Consider the following 23,098-nt stretch of genomic DNA (forward strand, 5'->3'; position numbering starts at 1 on the left):
TTTATTTCTTTAAAAAATTAACATTTCCCGTTTGCGCGACAATGATAAATACAAAATTCTGAGTGGTAGGTCAAAATATGCACAAACTATTTTTTCATGCAGAATCACCACCTGAAGTTTGTCGTACTTATTTACTAACACCCTGTATAAGCAAAGATATATAAAAAATAAGTGCAATACAATTTGTAGTAATACATTAGTGCAATTAAAGTGAAAATCCTTTATTCAATAACGTGTTTCTGTCATTAAATATGATAAGTATTAAACTTTATTTATATTTATAGTTTTTCCCCATAAACTGTTGATGAAAAGGTGGGTATAAAAGAACATACAATCGTCTTTTTTCGAATTAAACACAAAAGTTTAAGCACAAGCATCAACATGAAGATTTTTTTCTTTGTCACTTTTATCTTCTTCGCTCTTGCAGCTTTGACATCAGTAAATGCGCAATTAAGTAAGTAGATTATTAATTTATTAATATTTGTAATTTTTTTATAGCTTCGCTAATAGTTCTAATACCGCTAGATATTAGAAACTTTATTATATTTTTTAATAAACTATCTATTTATCTAACCAAAGTTTATCCTTTTTAAATATAATTCTACACGCAGTTTTCAAATTTCAAAACAAGTTTTATCTTTTATTCTTCATTGTTTTTTGTGCCCGTTTCATTGTTATCGTCCTCTTTGCCTTTATCTAATGTAGGTTGGCTAACCTAATTACATTTCTCCATAAGCTTCTATCTTGAATCATACCAGTATCAATCGTCTTTAGCGACATATCCTCTATAAGCCTCTCCCCTGGACTTCTTTGGTCTTTCTCTCTTGGCATCAATTGGTGCCACCCCTTAGACTTGTCCTATTATATGCATTTTTATTCTTACCTTTTTTTTCCACTTCACTCATCCATCTAAGCATTCTTATTGCCTCCACATGACTACCTTGTTCCTCTTTCTTTTTACCTGCCAAACATTCAATTCCATAAACCACAGCTGGTTTTATGGCTGTTTTATAGAATTTTTCCTTCAGCTTTATTAGAATTTTTGTGTCATGTAGTAAATACTCTGTTTTTTTCCTACTAAATTTAAAACCTTTTTCCTCAAGAACTTGTCCCCACTGTTGCAGTTTTACTATTTTACTATTTTCTACTAATCTTCATCATCAGAATTCATTAATCAACAGGGAATGTTACCTTCTAGTTTTGCTGATATTTGATCCAAAACTAATGAGAATAAAAATGGACTAAGCACCGAGCCTTGCTGCAATTCTACTTCCATATGATATTTATCAGTAGTCTCCACACCTGTTCTAATACTAGTTATATTATAATAAATAATTATAAATATATATATATATATATATATATATATATATATATAAATATATATATATATATATATATATATATATATATTTATATATATAAATATATATAAATATATATATATATATATATATATATATATATATATATATATATATATATTCACTGGGGACTTCTTTCTTGTTAACTGCTCCCCACTGATTCTCTGGCGCAACTCTATCACTTGTTTTCTCAATAATGAATTTCATATGATGCTTTTTTTATCAGACATTTCGGTTTGTTTACGTGTCCGTCTGTCAATTACTCTCTCCCATATTTTCATATTCTAGGTAAGTAGTTTTATGGCCCTGTAGTTTGTACATTGTTGTATATCTCTCTTATTTTTGAATGGAACTGCAAAACATGAACTTCTTTCACTTAACACTGTTTGAAAATTTGACTTTTCACTCTTAGAACAAGAACCTTGCCTCCTTTAATCTTCATAACCTTTTTCTCCACAATGAGCAACCCATCCTTCCCTTATCTTTTAACCTTCTTGCTGTTTTCTTTTCTCCTCTTTTATTCTCATCAATTTCTTTGGTCAAGAATCTGTTAATAAATCAACTTTAGTTGGGTTTATTTTAATTTGTTTGTGGAAATTGCCAATTCCACTAGCTGCTATACTCAATTCGCTTAGCTCGGGCATATTTTGACAGATTCATTGTCGGAAACCTACAACACAACAATTCCTACTTCTCAGTATTAATAGCTCAAGTATCCTACTACTGCAGACTTTTTTCTTAAAAAAAAAAAGAAAAATTATTCTAAATAATGGAAGTGTATACTAAACCCATCAAATTTTGGGTAGTATATATTTAAAAAATATATTTGAGTTGGATAATTTAACATCACTATTTATTCGTTCTATTTTATTTACTATTTAATTTGTTTACTATTAATATTGGCTATAAGTACGTGTGCTTGATTGTATAGTAATTTCCAGCTACTTTTCGTCTGTCAAAAAGTAACTAACTAACTTCGCAAAAAAATAATTACTAAATTCACTAGACAGTTCAGACTGGGAATAGCGAACCGAGTATAATAAACAAACCATTGTATCTATTTGGGTACTAATCCCTTATTAAATCTATATGGATAGGATAGCATAGGATTTTTTTTTTGTTCTCTATGTGCCAGAGTTAAAACACACCAGTAAAAGATGACAACAAAATTTTTACTATTTTTACCTAAATTTTAAAGAATTGTAAAATGTATTTTGTCCACTATTTTATATTTTATGTGTGTTATTAATGTTGAGTGTCTATGCTTTTATAAATAATCTCAACGACTAGTAAGTTGCACTGAAGATTTGTGATATTACAGTGTCTTGAAAAAGGAATAAAACCATTCCGAAAGCTAGACAAAAAGTCATAAGAGTGTTTCATTAACATCACGGCCAATTTTCTGACTGCAACCCTAATAAACTTTGTTGTTAGTTTATATTGACAGTCACGAATATCCAGTAATTCTTATATATATATATATATATATATATAGATATATGATGAAGTAACAAGAAGTCGAGAGACCTCTCTTTGATAGCAAATTAGGTGAATTACAAATTCAAAGCCTCTTACTAAAGGTTTTTGAACGACACTAGAAGTAACCTCCAATATGCATCTACGGTTCACCCTTGAAAAACACTATCTTTTTCGCTGTTTACGTAGAGAAAAGCCATTTAAACTTCCACAAGTGTTCCTGATAAAGAGTTGAATAACTCGAAACAGGTGTAGAGCAATGGTGGAAACTATCTACCAATGGTGTATTTACAAGTAACTCGAGATTTCTTATATCACAACTTAATAACAACATTATATGGTATATTAAATATTTTTCATTTTCATTCCATTGCATTTATGTATTTTTAATTTTAGACGAAGGAGATCCTTGTGTACCTGGCTCCGACCCTAAATGTGGACCAGGATTAAGATGCTGCGGATACCTCAAAAAATGTGTTAAACAATAGAAGCAAAACCAAACCCAATGTTATATTTTTAAAACTGGCGCTAGTATTCTTAAATAAATAAAAATTAAAGCAGTTAATTTTTTATTCAAAATATTAGATATACCTTTCTCTAACTTCTACTTCTACTCCCTGTATCTATGTTAATATTCCTAGCCAACAATGAGTATCTGTTCGATTTTGGTACCAAGTGAAAAGTAAAAAATTTCGTTTATCTGTATCGCACTAAATACAAAACACATATGCAAAACAATCAAATTGATAAACCTATTTTGACTTTTAGAAGTCGTCCAAAAGAGCAAGTGGATTAAAATACTTAATGATTATAGTAGATGTACAATAAGTGCTTTAGGTTAATGTTGAAAAGGAAAAATAATATGCATCTACATATAAAAATATCTTTTTCTTCTTAGTTCAGGCAAGGTTCGTTAAACTCTGTCACTTGGTCGTAAGACCTTTATTTTTTTCATTCAACTATAAGTCCTGTCTCCTCAAAGAAGGCCAACAGTTTTTTTCATTTAACTCTAAGTCCATGACCTCAATCAAGGCCAACAGTTTCGTTATTGGTAGTTTTAGGATCTCATCTGGTTCAATCATCAGTTGACCAGTGAATTCCTGCCTCATATCACTTAGCAAATTTCAGTGGCATATTAGGTGTATGGCAGACTCTTCTTCCATTTCGCATTTTCTGCATCACAGTTCATTCAGCTTACATTTAGAGTTTGTATAGGTGTTTTATTAAACATGGCATTTCGGTGACCTTCTTAGTTCTTAAATAATCTCTCGTTTATTGAGGTTCATCAAATTATCCGAGAGTTTCTAATCAATATTCTTGATTATTTTGTTAGTCTTAGTGTTATTAGTTATATAGTTATTTCGTTTAATGATCAGCCACTTTTAAACCTCGTTTTATGTAGCGTCTTCCTTGATACTACGGAATGGTTCTGAGCCTACAACTTTTTTCTCGGGTTTTGTTTTGCCAACAAATCTGCTCGTTCATTCACATGAACCCTTCATGACCGGCCATCCATATTAAAGACACTTTATTATCTTTTGCCAAATTGTTGAGAAGTTCTCAACTCATTGAGAGTGTCGAGAAGTTGAGGAGGAGTTGGCAAGAAGTTCCTCACCAGTTTTGGTTTGGTGAGTAGGTTCTTTACTACCAGAATAGTCGCTTGGCAATCTGTATAAATGTTGATTCTCTTTTCTTAGGGGTCTTCCCAAAGTGATTTCATAAATGCAGGCCACCAAGACAAAAACTTCATCCTGGAACACAGTTTTATATTGACCCAGGCTGTAATATTATATATGTTATAATTACATCTCTGCCCAAAGACTCCTGATCCAGTACTATGGACAGTTTTAGATACATCAGTGAATTACCCTAAGTCTCCATCAGATTTAAATCGTACCACTCTCACTTTCTCAAGAAGAAAATTCGATTAAAAAAACTTTTTTATTTTACGGTCTTATAGAGATTTTTATTTACGATTCAACTAGTTGACGATGAATAAAATATTCTTTTCAATGACACCAATAAGAGAGAGGATGTATAAAAGATATATAGATTTTTTTATTTATAAGATATCGTTTTCTTCTAAATGTGCCTATCTTCTAGATATGTTAGCGACTGTGATTTGGCGTGCCTCTAATAGCTTTAAAACTTCACCATGCATCTCATCAGGTCCTTGATTTCCCATCTTTAATCCGCTTAATGGCCTTAGTTACTTCTTCGTTTGTTATGTCTGGGCTGTAAGGATTGTTTATTTCAGTCGAACTTCGTGCTGCATCTTCGAATAATTCTTGCATGTATTCTTTCCAACTTCGTAATTTATCTTCAATGGTAGTCAAAATCTGGTCTTCATTGTCTACAACTATGCTTGTATTGCGTTGTTTTCTGGTGTCCTGTACCTCTTTAATTTTTTTGTGCATATGGAAATCGTCATGTTTGCGTTGTATCGTTTTATTTCCGTACATTTCTCCGTCATCAATCCGTCTTTTGCTCTTTTTATCTCTTTTAGTATAGTCTTATGCAACATTTTGTTTTTGTTTTCATTTCTACCTTTTAATTTTCTTCGCTCTTCCATCATGTGCAATATTTTATCTGTCATCCATTCTTGCTTTTTTCTCTTTTTGATTTTAGATATTCATGCAAAATTGTGGTAATATATGTCTTCATTTCGTTCCACTGTTCTTCTATGCATCTAATAGTGTCTTCAACTATTTTCGCAAAATTCTTATTAATCTCTGTTTCTACTTTTTTCTGGATGTCATTTTCTTTTAATAGTCTTATATCTATCTTAAGCCTCATTTTCTTATGAAATATTTTGTCGTATGTTGATATTTGCAACCATTAGACTATGATCTAAGAAGACTTCTGCGCCTGGATATGTTTTTGTTGAGGTGATAGAATTTTTAAACCTTTTGTTTATGTTGATAAAATCAATTTGGTTTCTTATGATTTTAACTGAGGTATCACCGGGTGCTTACCATGTATAAAGCCTTCTTGGGTGTAATTTAAGATATCTTATATAAGATATTCACTTAACGACGAATCAGGATAATTTGATACAAGCCCATTTTAATTTTTATATGACGTTTGTAGACTCAGATCATTTGCCGGTTGCTATAATACATTGCCACGCTTGTGCAAGCCATTTACTTTATTTGGGGTTATATTATAACGCAGGTTCTTAGTGTATTCTTAAGTTGGTTAGTGATTAATAGTCGTATATTTGAAAAGTTATTAATAAAAAACGAAAAGGTAAGTGCTTTCATTAAAAATATATTGTATTTGTTAAATATTTGGTAATAGAGGAATATAATATTTAGATTGAACGAATAGTGGCAAAAAATACGCGACTCAAGGTTACATGTCATGTCGGAAATTTACATCAGTCGACAATTGTGGTATATGATATACACCGCAATTTTCGAATTATATTATAATCGGTTATTAAATATGGTTATACCTAATTATATCACAATAGATTGTATTTATTTTGAAATAACTCAAAATTACACTTCAACTCTTACAGACGCGTACTCAGAAGTTTTCATACCAGACGACAGTGTAGACAGTTGTCTTAGGAACAGTTATGACAAAAATTATGAAATATTTCGGCCACTAAATTTGAAGTAGAAAGTATCAAGTTAGGAAGAAAAAGTAGATAATTCCAGCGACGAAGTTGAAATAAAAATTGCAAGTACTTCCAAATCAAAATCATCCAGAGCTTCAAATAATACTGGACATAAATGGAAACCTGTAGATCCTAATAATAGCGCTAATAATATAAAGTATCCCTTTTATGGACCTGTTTCATCTTCAGAAGAAATCAAACTACCAGTCAATTATTTTTGATATTTGTTGGACAATGGGATTATAAGCCATTTGGTTAAACAAAGTAATTTATTTGCAACTCAGGATATTTTTACCACTAAAATAGACTCCTAACCAGTGGCGGATCCAGAAATTTTTGTCAGGGCGGTCATGGGTCTTGAGGGTGATTTTGATACAGGATTTAGATTTTTGCACCTTTACGATTGATATGATTTGTGCCTCATGTAAGGGAACAATTTTCTCAATAATTATTTTAAGCGATATATTAAACGAATGAGAAGTTATTAAAACCCAAATACACTACGGGTGCAAAGAAGGGTACAGCATTAAGGGGTCTTAAACTTAAACCAGAATGGAAAATCTAAGAATACAAAACGATGGAAATTATCCATCCAGCAATGGGCCTAAAAGGCCTGTTAACGCTGTACATACATAAACTTAAACCAGAAAAAAAAATTATACCCACATACTCTATGACAGTAAAATCAAGTGTACAAAACTATTAAACCAAAGGAAAATTATTAAAATATAAATACTGAAAAATCAAGGACTGTCAATTTAAACTGGATATTTTAAAGACAATTAATTTAAACCCACCTATCCTATAGCTACAAAATCAAGAACAAACCAATGATAAATAAGTAATAAACCAATGTTAAGTAATTTAAATGCAATAACTCAATGTAAGTGTAAACATTAATTAATGTATTAAACATTCCTAATAAACTCTTATCGTTGAATATCGATATCAATTTATAAAAACAATCATTTATCCCTAATTGCTATACGGATTGGAAATATTGACTCTCGGGATTACAAGTATAAGGCGTATAGAAGCCTTTGAAATGTGTGTTTTTCGAAGGATGCTGAAGATTTCTTGCACAGAGCACGTGGCCAACAACGAGGTGCTGAGAATAATGAAGACTAAGAGAACTCCTAAATATTGTAAACAACAGAAAAACGAGTGATCTAGGATATATTTACAGAGGAGAAAAATATAGCTTTCTACGACTCATAATGGAAGGAAAAGTAGAAGAAAAAAGAGGTCCAGGAAGTAGAAAATGCTCCTGGCTGAAGAATGTAAGAGACTGGACAGGCAAGGATACACATTCGATACTAAGAACAGCTCAAGATAGCAATTTGCTGTAGTTATAGCCACCCTTCCGTAATGAAGAAGGAACCTAAAAAAGAAGTGTAAACAGCATTTTATTTAAATTAATTTATGCAACAAAAAACATAATATAATTAAAGAATAGTTATTTCTATAATTAGGCACAAGTGAGTGAAATATTTTTTTACTCGGTATTGAAAATTTTCTCACGAATTGTCAGTAACAACCGGTAACGAGTGGTAAATAAAATTTGAGTGATTAAAAATACTATAAGAATAAGATAAGTAAATATTATATAATTGTAGGTCTTAATAAGTTCTTTTATTATTTGAAGAGGAACTAACGTTAGAGTAAAAGTCCGCGATCTATACGAGAAGTCTTTATTACATAAAATAAACTGTAATGATGTTATTTACATGTACACAAAATTACGGATAATTGTCTGTGAATTAAAATATCGAACACCCCCGTCGTTAATTGGTTTCGTCTTTCGTCTTTTTCGGCGTGCACGATAATTTAAGTCTACTCAGTTCGGGCGACAAAAGTCGAATCCCGTTTAGCTCAGGAGGAATGAGGAATGTGTGATCTCGTCTACATATCTCCTGTCCCCTTCGCCCCTGAATCCCGTCTCTCTTATAGCGACTTAGCATATTGTTTAAGTGGTATCTTGCAGTGGCGTAACTAATGAATGCAACTATGCTAAATACTTATACTAAGAAATATTCCTACATAATTTTATAAAATGTATTCTTTTCGCCTATCCGTTTTAGCAAATCGCTCTTTGATTGCATTAACATCTAGAGAAATTTCAAGACGCACATTGATGAGTGCTAAACCAGTTTACCTTTTCTCCGAAGTTCTATTTCTAAGCTAAGTCTTTAGACGCTTAAGCGTATAACGCTCTGCTGTTGCTGCACTGACTGGCAGTGTAATTAATATTTGCAGAAATATTTTGATATTTAGATACATATAAATATCGCAGTTTTCTAATACTTCTAAAATACAATCTGGAAGTTTTCCAGTATTTTGCACTACTCTTTTCCACTTTTGTATCCACAGTGAAAACTCTTGTTCTACTGTGGAATATGCAGTAAGTAGTTCGTCCAATAATATCCTGGAAGGAGTCAACAATTTTTTTAATGCAACTTTATCTTCTGTTGTGTTATCAGTTTTATGTAAACCAACTCGAAGATTAAATAGATTCATAACTTTCGGTGAAAGTCGTTCTTCTAAATCCTTTAAGATATTGTCTAAAAGAGTTAGCAGATTGGTTTTGACGACAGGTTTGACGAGAAACTATACGAGGTATCTTCAATTCAATGTCTAGTTGTTCAGCTATTTTGTTTACTTCATAGTAAAGTTTGCTAAAAACAGATTTAGCATTTGATCTTTTATTTTGAAGAATGCATTTAGTGTCCTCTATGGCCTCAGTAGCCTACTTCAAATCTAATTTTGGTGACTAAAGAAGACTACTAAGTGATACAGTTGTACCTAAAAAATCACTAAGACAAACTACTGAAATGAGAAATTCTGGTCTCCTAATAGTTTCCATTTATGAAAATGCATCAGCTGACATTTTACTGTCCTTCCAGGTAGAAATTGTTTCAAGAGCGTTGTATATTTTGATGATTGACTCGCCCTGGAACTAAAGATGACCTTCATGCCTTTCAACCCAACGAGTTTCACAAATACCTTGGACAGCAGCCCCCAGTTTCTTTATTTGTATTCACTAACGTATCAGACAGAGCTTATAATATTCACTTTGATATTTATTATAGATAAATTATAAAATGTAGCACAGTCTCAACAATTATAACACATATTCAAATTACAAACAACCAATTCGTAGACAAAACTGAAGATAAGAAATACCTAATACAAAATAAAAATGTGCTAATTTCGTGCAAAAAGTCATGTCATGTACATTGAATGAACAATAATGTGTGGGCGGTAATTCTATCTCATCGATAATCGAACGATTCTCTGGCACTCAAATGAAGAATTGACAAAATTTGAAAATCGCGTAACTCTGAATTCGGGGACGTCTTAGTCGAGGTATTACTGTATTTAGAATTGTTGATTTTTTAAAGAGCAATTTAAAAACACTTCCGTATAATCTTACACTTACCGCTAGAATAAATGAGTTTGAATCATTTCAACTTTTGACTTCCTGCTTATAGGGTTGATGGATTTTAAATTATTGTTTTTTAGGATTATTTGATTGATATTTAATTTTGTTTTGGGGGTGGTCATGACCCCCGTGTCCCCCCTTGGATCCGCCACTGCTCCTAACGTTGACACAGTTTGAATTAGAATAGTTTTTCGAATTACTATTTACATAACTTTACATGCTGTTGCATTCTATCCCCAACATTCTTTAATGTTTACTTGGACCAGTGATTTAAAAAGGCACTTAAAGAGACAACCACGTGGCATAAAAATCAACGGGAACTACTGTTCCTGAATGTTAGATACAGTAATTCTGTCAGAAAATATTGAAAGTCTCTAAATTCTGCTTGATGTTATTCACGAAGTATTAGATTAGATTAGATTAAGGGAGGTGGCCTTTCGGCCTATTCCACTGCGACCTTTTCAGATCTATTGTGGTCCTCTAGTCCTAGATAACATTCTCTAGCCTGACCCTTTTTATAAAGTCTAGTAGCTTCGAGACTGTACTTTCCATGTAGCTATTTGCCGGTGGATTTTCTTCTCCTAATGCAAAGAACCGCACATTTGCCAGACTGTCACACTGACATAAAATGTGCTCTGCTGTTTCTTCTTCGAGGTGACAGAATCCGCACAGGTCATCATCTGATAATCCCATCAGCTTCAAGTGCCTATTCAGCTTACAGTGCCCTGTTAGAAGACCTAATATGACCTTGACTGTTTTCCTGTCTTTGCTTATTAGGTCTGCCATAAATTTTGGCGAATGTTCTGCAATGAACTGTTTCGCCTGTCTTTGTCCTGGTGAATTTCTCCACCCTTCCAGAGATTTGTGAGCTACCCACTTCCTTGTAGCCGTTCTTGTTACTGATTTAGCAACTCCGCAGAAGGGTTCCGGTCCAATGAATGGCAATGATGAGCCTTGTTTGGCCATTTCATCTGCTTTTTCATTGCCTTTATGACCCTCGTGCTCCGATACCCAGGCTACCGTAACCTTGCTACGGTCTCCTAGTTTATTTAGGGCACACACGCAATCCCATACTAGCTTAGAATTGACCTCTACAGAATTGAGTGCCTTAAGCGCTGCCTGACTATCTGTGAAGATGGCAACTGAACAGAACGTTCTTTCCTACCTTTCTATTTCTTCCACGCAGTGATGGATTACAGTTATTTTCGCGTGGAAAACTGTCACATCCTTAGATATACTTACCGGGAAATCTATCCCTTGATTTGTCCCTACTATGTTGGCTCCCACACCCTCCGATGTTTTTGAGCCATCCGTGTACCAGGTAGCAGCAGCTTGTATGGGTACACCTTTATTCGAGTCTTCCCTGCCTGGTATCTTAATTGTGAACTTAAGTTCACGAAGTATTAGAGGAAATGGGCATTAAAATAAATTCAAACAAATCCAAATTTTTAGTCTTTCGCTGTTATCCAGATGCAGAGGTTCAATTAAATGGAGATAAAAAATCCATAAAATTACATATTTCGAAACTGTCATGTCGGACCAACTAGATCCATACATAGAAATTAAATGGAGAATAGCAATGACTAAAACTACTTTTATACAAATAAAGACATTTTTCTGATACATTCGTCTCAGTTTAGAACCGACAAGACAAAAAAAACGGGTGTGGCAGTCCAGTGGGACTGCCAGTAGAAGTTATACTTCTATACACGCGTTTGTCGTTACAAATTTATATGGAAGTCAATCTGCACAATCATTACATATGTAATGCTATAGGTAAGAGAGAGTAGAAAGAGCAAAAGAATTAGGTATACAGGTATATGGTGCATCGTTTGCTGTATATAAACATTTGACCACTAATAGGAGTATAGTAAGTAAATGAAGGATTGAATTAATATTTTAATGAAAATATATATTTTTATTTTCATATATGTATAAAAGGAGTTGAATGCAAAAAAAAATTTTTACGCATACTATGCAGTAAAATTCATTGTTAATTTTGTTATTAATATAAAAATACAATACAATACCCTGCCACATGATTCAATATTATAATACAATACAAATTAAAATGCAATATTCATAAGTATTTAAAAATGATAATATACACAACTTACGCATATGTTTAATTTACCATGATACTAATATTAATAAAAACAATAATAATATTAATAAATATTAAATATATTTACAAAAGGAACATTTTTATTCTTGAGAGAGAAAATATATCTTCTCTCTCTCTCTTACCTATATCTTACATATGTAATGATTTTACAGATTCACTCAATATATACGAATACAAACAAATTCTCAACGTCGAACGCGCGTATAGAAGTATAACTTCAAAAAATGTTTGTGGAAGATAAAAATAAAAAACCAACAACTCGGATTATGTTGTAAATTTTCATTTTATTTTAAAATTTAGCATTTATTCGTATATTACATATATACTATATTTAATTGAGTATATTACATATATTTAAGACTAACGTGGGGTTTTTAAATATTTTAAAAATAAAAAAGGAAATTCGTATTGGGATTCGAACTCACATATACCAGCGTATAAACCAAACACGTAAGAAATTTGCCAATTAGACATGACACTAACGTATTTCAAAATTGACAGTTCTCGATCATACAGTGATTTATTGTAATTATTATTTTGAAATCTAATAAATAAATAATAAATAAATAAAATAATTATGAACATTTAATAAATAATACAAAACATATCACATAAATAATTATATTAATATATATTATATATATAATATTATATATATAAAATATATAATATTAAATATATATACAAAACTAACATTTTTGAAAGAGAATATATCGAGAGAGAACGAGTAAGAGAGAAAATATATCTTCTGTCTCTCTCTTACTCATTATCTTACATATGTAATAATTTCAGCGATTCACTCCCGTGCAAATTTCTAGCGTGGAGCCCGCGTATAGAAGTATAACTTCCAAAAATTTGGTAAGTGCTATATTTGGTCTGCACTTTTGTATCGAGCAGAATTGTGGACCCTATAAGTATCCGGGTTTCTTGATTAAAAAACTCAGACTCAGATATTAAATGCAAGAAATTATTCCACGCGGTAGAATATCGCAATGCGCAATGGTGATCGCCAACGTCGGATAATTCTGATACCGCACGAGAAGAAGAAGAATTGTGAATATTATTTTAGATTTTATTTTCATTGAAATTGGAAATAGTGAAATTCTTTAGCTGACGTTTTTTCTTTATTCAATTTAGCCTGACCCTTACCTCGGCAACTAAATTGATATGATCAGAGTCAATATCTACTCCAGGCTATGTTGTAACTCTACTGATGGAGTTCCTAAATCTTTTGTTGATAAGAATGTAATTTATCTAGGGGCTCTCCAAATATACAGTCTGTGAGCATGTAGTTTATAGTAGGTGTTTTTTACTACATATTTTGTTCTTAGCAAACATCAAGAAGTCTATTCCTTAGTTCAACAGTGTCGTTCAAGCCATATTCTCATACAAGATGTGATCTACGTTCTTTACCAATTTTGGCACTAAAATAGCTGATTGTGTGTGTAATTTTGTTGGATTTTAAGCATTTTAATGCTGCATTTATCTTATTGTAGGATTTCTACTTCACTGTTATATTTTCTTTCAGCAGTAGGAGCATATTCTGTCATCATTAGGACAAAGCTAAGGAAATATTCCTCGAATTCAAGTATTACGAAAATTCCTACACCTTTCTATGTCTATATGGGTCGCCAATAGAATTCCATCTATAATACAATGTGGATATCATCTTTGTGTCTACACGTTCTCGAACCAAGCATTGTTATTCGCTTGGTCCAATAAATGACAATTTTAAGCGTTTTTTCTTCTGAACAAAATTTTCAAATTTACAGAAAGCATAAACTCTTCTAACATTCATGTTCCGATCTTAACTGTGGATTTTGCTATTTTGAAACAGGGTATTCTTAGCACCTCTGGCCCACCTAAGGGCTGCCCAAAATAGAGACCGTAATTTTTGTTTTTCTCGCAATAAAAATAGCCTGGGAAATAGTTAACAGTATGGTTTTAGGTGCCTTTACTGTTTTAAGTTCAGTATTCTAATATTTTTTTACTCGCCTTCATCGCCGTCATGGTTTTTATATGCAACCCTAAATAAGAGACTCTTACTGCTGAAGCCAGAGCAATTTATGAAGCATTAAAGTATTTTAAGAATTCCAATGACAACTCCACAATAATTGCATCTGACTCTTCATCGGTTCTTATAGCCATTGAGACTATATCTTTTCCTAGCAAAAGCACAAATATTTACATCCTTATAATAAAAAAAAATAGTTTTGAATTACATCAGGAACAAAGAACAGTTAGATTTTTGTGGATTAAAGCTCACATAGGGCTTGAGCATAATGAGTATGCATACCAGATGTATTTGTAACAATCAAGAATATTGTAAACAATCAGTGGAAATAAGAATATTGTGCAATATAGTCAGCACTCTAACTCACAATATTCACTCATACAACCCACAATCCCGAGTGAATTTTGGTTTAAAAATTACTCTGTTCCACGTAGATACATGCCATCTATTATCAGAATGAAATCAGGACACGCATGTTATCAAAAAGAAGCAGATTTGAACCACATTTTCTTTGAATGTACAAAATATATACAACAAACTGACGACTTAATAAAAAATTTAATCAAACATAAAATCCTTCCACATTATAACATTTGTTACTTTTTGTCATTAAATAACAAAATTGTATATAACTACTTAACAGAATTTATTTCGAAAAATAACCTTAATTTGTAAGCCGAGTTAAAATAGTAACCTTTGTTTTGTCCCATTTGTTTTAAACCTACTATCCGTGACCCAGTCTAGTTTATGTTTTAATTTAATGTCTCGATGGGTCCCTAGACGAGAAGCGAGTAATCATGTTTGTTTATTTAATCATAACCAAAATGCATAACCAAATATGCATTGTGATAATTATTTTCTTTTCTTTCCTTTGGGAAGAACTTGTGAAGAAAAAAAAAGTTGTGACTGGCTGAATGGGAAATGCCTATGCCAAAGGAAAAAGAAAAATACCCTTACAAAACGTTATCAGCCGGGCTAGCTGAACTCTGTATTTTTACAGAGTTGTTAGTCCTGTATGCCTTCTCTTTTTTCAGGCTTGTTTTTGTGCAGTTCACTCTATAACTAAGACGCAGAATTCCAGTACCACAAACCTTAAATTTTAAATAGGAAATGCCATATGTGGCACATCATTACACAGGTATTTCTCTGGAGAATTTTGTAATACATTCAAGATATGAAAATGTTTAATATGCTTGGAATAAATATATTTTGCTGGTATTCTGCAATTATTTTTATTTTGGATCAATTTTAATTAATTTATGAGGCATGTTTTCTTGTAAGGATAAATATAAAAACCCATTTCTATTGTATTTGAACCTTTTATAGATTAAAAAAAAACAGAGAAAAGAAAACTAAATGTAAATATTCACATTTATGGACATATTTTGTACACTTTTTATGCGTTTTATATACACTGCGCGTCACGAAAAAGAAGCCACCTAAAATGTTTGCCATTTTTTAATTTTTAAGAATCATACCACAAAGTGATTGTCATTAGATGTTTGTGTAATGTTTAAGCATATGTTCTAAAGCAGTATGCATTCATTTTTAAATAACAAATAATTATTTTATTGAAAAATAAAAAAAAATAACATTGTACATTTTTTCTGTTTTCCTTATAAAATTACAATTAAGTCGTGATTATTAATACTGTGTATTACCACCTCTATTGTGAATTACACTCCTCATGCGATATCGCATTGAATTGATCAAATTCTGAAATTCTGGATGTCGTTTTGAGGAAAAGCTTCCCATTCTTCCATGAGTACCAACCGAAGCTGCTCACGATTTATTGGAGAAAGTATTCTGTTTCTTACCCTTCGTTTGAGTTAGTCCCACATGTTCAATAGGGTTCAAATCTGGACATTAAGCCGGCCAGTTCATTTTTGGCGCACCGACAGTTTCCAGATATTGCGTTACCATCCTGGCTACGTGTGGCCGCGCGTTGTCTTGCATAAAAATAAAGTTTTCGCCGACAAACCCAGCAAAAGGCATTACATGCTCATCTAAAATTTTGGCAATGTATCGGTGTGCATTCAACGCTCCTCTATCAATAAATACGAGATAAGTACGGCCCTCGAATGAAATGCCAGCACAAAACATTACCGAACCTCCTCCAAAAGCAACACGTACTCGTCGAGCACAAGCAGCATATCTTCTGTATGTTTTAATACGACAATCTAAGCCATAAAGAACCATCCTGGACTCATCACTAAACAAAACATTTTTCCAATCTTCTATCGTCCAATGCTCGTTTTCTCTAGCAAACTGTAGTCGGCGTTGTCGATGTGCTGCTGTTAACAAAGTTCCTGTTGCTGAACAGCGAGCCCTTAGACCAAATTCCCTCAACCTTCTTCTCATGGTAGAAGTGCTTAAAGTCCACCCGTGAGCATTTTGAAAACGGTTTTGGATTGATCCAGTCGTAAAGAACCAATTTTGCAAAGAAGTGCGTTGTAAAGAACGGTCTTCTCTGACCGTCGTGATTCTTCTCGGGCCTAATCCTGATCGTCGTTCGTAAGAACCAGTCTCTACAAATCGTTGGTAAATTTTTTGGACCCTATATCGACTGACTAAGCTGTCTGGCCACTTGTCTTTGACTCATTCCATTACAAATCAAAGTAACAGTTTGAACAGATCTAGCAAATTTCTCAGCCATAGTTTTTAATTTAAAAATTGCACAAGTTTACTCTTTGGACAACTGTATACTAATGAAAGGTTTTTGAAAAACAGAGCCACATTCCAAGCAAAATAAGGTACAAACAACACGTGCATTATCCGAAGTCGTAAAACTGATATCAATTCTGCAAACTTATTACCCTTAATTGATCTGTCGGCACCGTTTGTAGGTGCCTAAAAGACGCTATAAGTGTTTCTGCATTGTGGGAATTTAGTTACAATAGTATAAATTGTATACACTTAAAGTTATTGGAAAAGTCTTACAAAATTCTAGGTGGCCTCTTTTTCGTGACGCGCACTGTATATAATTGAAGTTTATAACTCTTTCTCGATGTTAAATAAGATACAACCAATTATAATTACATATAAAGCGAATAACGACTGTTTTTAATAAAATTACATTATTAGCTTTAAATACTGAATTTTCTGTTTCTTAAAAATAATTAATAAATATTTATTTATGTAGTTACACCATTTTTGTACAACTGTTAGGATGAGATAAATCCTAATACAAACCTGCTGATAAATACCTGATACAATACATTCTAACAATAAGAGGTTATACATAAAAACGCAACTGGATCATAAATTCAGTATAGTATTTTTTATAGAGCTTTAAAATCATGAAGAGTTTCGTTTTTTTGACCTTCTTTTTCTTAGCTGTTTTTGCTCTTTCCAGCGTTGAAGCAGATCTTAGTAAGTAAACTATTAAAGTTCATTACAATACAGAGCTCTCCTTATATATGTATATTTTCTTATATATTAACTCATGTATATATAGTGAATCTATCTTTTTGTACAATTAAGTAAATATTATCGGGAAATAAATATTATCCGTTAGTTCAATTTTCGACCTGCAAAAAAAAGTAGGTACAGTCTATAAACTCACATCTTTTTTTAATCTGCATTGGTAGATGTTTTTAAATATATTTGACTTTATTTTATTTTATTACATATAATATTATTGCTTTATTTTATAATCGTTATGAAAATAGATAAAAAGGTGATAGTTACATAATTTTAGTTACACATTCACATATATGTATACAATTTCTCTAATTTAGCTGGAAAAATATAGAAACTTTCGCAAACAGAAATATAGGTGTATGTGTGTATTTCTGAAAAAACTTTTCCTGGTGCCGATGTTTTATTTGGCCTCAGTCTGTTGTTGGCCGAATAAAGCTTAAACGTACAAAACAACAGCGATCTTCTAATAAACTGGATATGGATTTTATTAGAAATAACAGTCAGGTGATTGCAAACAATTAAGAGGAAGTTTTAAGAATAACGAACAACAAAAATTAATCGAGCGTCATTGAAACCAAAATAATCCGATCATTATCAGCTCAACTCCAAACAAAAGATATCAATCGAAAAAAGCAACAGTGGGTGAACGATGAAATTTTGAATCTAATGAACAAAAATATATAAACGAATTAATAAGGAAATAAGATCTAAAATACGAGCTGCAAAGAAACGTAACATTGATAGAGAAGGAAAACTGATTGTCATTGATTTGGATAAAATAGACAGATAGAAAGTAACAGGACCTGACATAACTATAGATGACATTAAATGAGCAATAAGATTAGCAGAGACCAAAAAAGCGACGGAACCGAATAAAATACAGTGTGAAATAATAAAGGTTTTCGACAGTTCAGGTAAAAGATTTTATCTTTTGGATAAAATTTCTAAAACTATCTTTATACCAACAGATTGGCTGTTGTCGAATTTTGTGACCATACCTAAAACAGCAATTGTGAAAAGATGAAGTGACTACCAAACCATTAGGCATGATGAGTCATGTTTTAAAAATATTTTTTCGAATTTTGCACAACAGAATGTATCAAAAAATAGAAGAACAACTTATTGACACCTAATTTGGATCACGTAATAACTTTGGAACCAGAGAAGCACTATTTAGTGTTCAGGTTCCAGTTCAGAGATGCAGAGATCGCGACCAGTCAGTTTATATTTGTTTTATTGACTTTCGAAAGGTCTTTGATCAGGTAAAACATACTGAAATCATAGCCATGCTTTAGCAGGTAGGTACTGATAATATACACCTACGTCTTATTAAAAATATTTCCTGGCATCAACGTGCAAACATCAGGATTGGCTATGATAATTCTAAAGAGCTTCAAATGGGAAGGGGACTAAGACAGGGCTGAATTTTTCTCCTCACCAATATTTAACATCTATTCGGAGTTCGTTTTTAATAAAGTTTTAAATTAATTGCAAATAGTGAGGAATATCAGAGATTGGACTAACCTCAGTGTTGAACAGATATTTCACGTTGCAAAATATATGGAAGCGTTTAAAGAAGTGATCGCCAATCTTCGTTAGAAGAGGGCACAATAAGAAAAAGAAGTGAGGAAAAACTTCAACATCTAATTTTTAGGAGTATCACCACGTGTCATGAATATATACTGAAGTTAAACACCATAAAAAAAAAGGTGATGGTTGTCAGTAAAACGTCAATATAACCAGTGGTAACAACTAAAAAGAACCAATAGTATCACTTACCTTGGTTGTAATCTAAATTCGAACTGGGACTTGAGCAAAGAAATTAAAATACATATAAAGAAGGACAAAGGATTTTTTAAGATGAAAAAATCTTGTGTGGAAGCAATATCACTTTGAGACTGAAAATCAGATTAAGATGTTATGTGTTCTTTATTCTTTTATATGGTGCTGAAGGTTGAACTTTAATATATACTTCATATACTCCAATTGATATCTTCTTCTTAGTCGTTAACCTGATGCAGGTATCGTGATATCTTAAAGCTATTAGCTAAATTTCCCAATGATCCTCCACGTTTTTCTATCTTCTGCCATTCTAGCACATTCTGACAATGGAGCGCCTATGGTAGCAACAATATGGTCCGTGTATCGTGTGGGAGATCTACCTCTATTTCTTTTGCCTTCTACTTTTCCCTGGATGGTAAGTTTTTCAAGACCATTTCTTCGAACCACATGTCCAAAATAGCTTATTATTTGTTCTGATATTTGTGTTCTTAGTCTTTTCTTTTTGAATTGATATAATATACTTCATTTAATAACAGAACTAAAAAAATACCAAAGTGGTTCGATGAGGAATGTAGACATCTAGCTATAAAAAAAAATTGAAACAAAGAAATTAAGTCTTTGTAATATAATGTAAGGAAAAAATGGGTTATCAGAACATGAGTACGTATATCAGAGCGAGCAAAGGAATATTGCTAAGTGAGGTTGACTACTAAATGTCCACATATAAATGTTTCTTAGAAGTAACAAAGAGAAAGAATGCGAACCAACTTACCAACTTACCAACTTACCGAACATACTTTGTTTGTTAATTCTAGTGTTGTGTTTATTAAATTAATGCCTCTGTAATTTTCTGGGTCCGATTTGTCTCCCTTTTCGAAGTGAGGTATTAGAATGCTTGTTTGCCATTCTTGAGGCATTCTGTTTTGTTCTATTATTTTTTGGATTACGTTTAATAGTTGTTTGGTCAGATCTGGTCCTCCGTAGTTTAGAAGTTCGTTCGGTATTCTGTCTTCTCCTGCTGATTTACTGTTTCTCCTTAACATTTATTTCTTCGTTTGTCGTCACCTCTGGTGTTGGTGGCTCATTTACCGTGACTTTTAGTAAATAGGGATCGAAAGTAGTCTGCTCATGTTTCCTTCTGAATATGTTCGTTATATATTAGTTCGTTTATCTCTTTTCTTTGTCCTCTTATCATTGTCCATATTTTTGCTAAAATAAGAACAGTAATTTAGAAATGAAACCATTATCAGAAAGCAGCATCAATACCTAGCTCTTGCAGATCAATGAAGAAAGAGAAGCAAAAACTATGGACTAGAAAATAATATTAAAAAATGAAAATATTTAATTATGGAGAGAAACGAAGATTAAGGAACTCACTTATTGGGAAAATAATGGCCTTTAAGAGAACAAGATCAGGGCAACACTGGTAAAAGATAACACATAATATGGACGTTTGAGAAGTCTATTGGAGGTCTGGGGTGCTAGTACGAGGCTAATTGGAAGTAGAAGGAGAGTAAAAATGAGGACAAGATGGTAAGAAACTAAAGGTGGAAAAATATCGTCAAAAATTTGTTAAAATTAACAATTTAATAGTTAAAGTTTCAAATCTACAAATGTACTTTTGTGGCCCTGGAGTCTACAAGGTCTGTTGTGCACTGTGAAAAATTCATGAGCACTATTATATGTTGTCCTACCATTTTATATCTACCATACTATATTTTTTCATTTGTTGTATACTGCAAAACAATTTTCTCTGTTTCTCTTCTGTCTACTTTATCATTTTTTATTGATGCGTGTCCTCTGCTAAAATTTTATTTCACATTAAGTTTAAATGTTTTGAGTATTAAATACAACTTTTGTTAATCACGGTGAAACTGTTACTTTTATTATCATCTGCTCGAGTATCTTAATTTGAATATGATTGGTAATCTTCATTTTTGCTCTAAGTATTACTATCAATTAAAAAAATAGACACTTTTCCAAAAACCTTTATTATCCCATTTTTCCACTATGACATTTGTGGACTTTTTATGTTTGCATCTTGGTCGTGGCTATAAATTTCTTTGTCTGGTAGTTTGTTTTCTTTTAAAAAAGGTAGATAACAATTTGTCATTATCTTTGTTTGATTATTGGTGGTAAGTTCATCCTTTTCAACCTGTTTTCATCCACTTCTGGACAAAGGCCTACCCATGAGTTCCCCACTCTTCGCTGTTTTGTACTATTTGGTGCCAGTTCCTTTCCACTTTTGCTTTCAGCCGCTTCTAGCGTCGTCTAGCACTGTTTTTGTGGCCTTCCTCTACTACTGGACTGGACTCGCGTGTTTTCCCAGCTCCATTTTATTTGGGCCATTCTTCCAATTACATCTTCCACCTTCGTCCCGCTTCGCACGTACTCATTTCGTATATGTTCTCTTAGAGAAACTTCTTACATAGCTCGTTCGATAGCCCTCGGTGTTGTTCTTAATCTATCGGCTGATGACCCTATAAGTGTCACGGTCTCCATTCCATAGGTTATTACTTTTCGAATACAACTGTTAAATATCTTTTTCTTTAAATTTATTGGTATTTTTATTTTTCAACACAACACTGAGTCTTCCTACTGCTTTCCAAGTCAATCGACTTCCTCTAGTGATACCTGCCATTTGATTATGTTTGCCTAGTTTGATCGTGTGACCTAGGTAAATATCTCTTAGAAATTTTCGATCTCACTTCCATATTTTGGTGGTACACCGTCTATTTCGTGGTACATTAGTTATATTATATTAAAGTGTCTTACTATTTATTTTTAATTACAGAGGAAGGAGACGCATGTGTACCAAAAAGTCAACCTCCTGTAGAGCAATGCGGATCAGGATTAAGATGCTGTGGACAACAAAAAAAGTGTGTTAAAATAGATGGAACTGCTAGTTCTTCGAGCTAATATTTGATAAAATGTCCTTTATAATTGATGATGGTTTGTAACGTTATATGAAAATAAATACACAAATATTTTATGAAGTTTAATGTACCTTTTTACCTTTATTGATAAACATCTTTGCAGGGAAAATAGTTTTAGTTTTCCCACAATTCCACACAACTAACTTGGGAGCAAACTATGGGACAAACATATTGGTAAAAAGATTGCTGTACAATATCTACCAGTTAAATATAATTTACAAAACATAAAGGATATGTAGGAAAGGAAAGTAGGTATGCTACAATCAAACTTTAAAGCGCCATAATTCTATACCAGATTTCTAAGAATAGATATGCATAGAATTATTTTAATTCCAAAAGAAATACGAAAAACAGGCAAGATCTAAATTAAAAATATTGAATTTACCAGTTTAATTTCGGGATAATGTTTGTATTAGAAATTTCTAAGTTTCCATGAGATAAGAAGAATTAACCCCTTATAATACCATGGGGTCATTGGAGACACCTACGTAACTTAAAAGTGTTTTCTATGTTCAGCTAGAGCACATTTTTTGTAGCTTGCATAATTTTGCTAAATAGCATTTTGGCATGTCTTTTCAATTTATTTACGTTTCTTGAGAGTGAAGTATTCTGTATCGTATTTTCTGATAGTAAGTACCCGATTTCCATGTGGGTCATAGAAAAACAGGTTTTTTTTTCCTTTGAATCACTCACTTCTCTACTTCTTTCTGCTTGTCCGGTGCTTCTCCAAATTCTATTTAAGTATTCAAAGTTCTGCGTTTAGACAATTCGTATTACGTTTGCTCATTCGTTTAGTAATTATGACTGGAAGAAGTTCGGTTTACTTAGGTGATGAAGAAGCAGAAAGTATTTTGTGCAGTGGTTGGAAGAATGTGATAGGGATGGTGAAGTTGACGAAGATGGTACTGTTT

The 23,098-nt window shown here is 32.4% G+C and overlaps 2 long non-coding RNA genes across 2 annotated transcripts; both read left to right on the plus strand.

Annotated features, from left to right (window-relative positions):
• The first annotated feature begins 224 nt into the window (after positions 1-224).
• On the plus strand, positions 225-3,400 carry LOC140441279 (uncharacterized). Its single transcript, XR_011950975.1, has 2 exons — positions 225-454; positions 3,237-3,400. It is a non-coding gene; the product is annotated as an uncharacterized lncRNA (long non-coding RNA).
• A 13,913-nt stretch (positions 3,401-17,313) lies between these two features.
• LOC140441285 (uncharacterized) lies at positions 17,314-22,247 on the plus strand. The gene is made up of 2 exons (XR_011950976.1): positions 17,314-17,418; positions 22,046-22,247. It is a non-coding gene; the product is annotated as an uncharacterized lncRNA (long non-coding RNA).
• The last annotated feature ends 851 nt before the right edge of the window (positions 22,248-23,098 follow it).

Source organism: Diabrotica undecimpunctata, chromosome 1, assembly GCF_040954645.1.
Source record: "Diabrotica undecimpunctata isolate CICGRU chromosome 1, icDiaUnde3, whole genome shotgun sequence".
In the NCBI taxonomy this organism is placed as follows: Eukaryota; Metazoa; Arthropoda; class Insecta; order Coleoptera; family Chrysomelidae; genus Diabrotica; species Diabrotica undecimpunctata.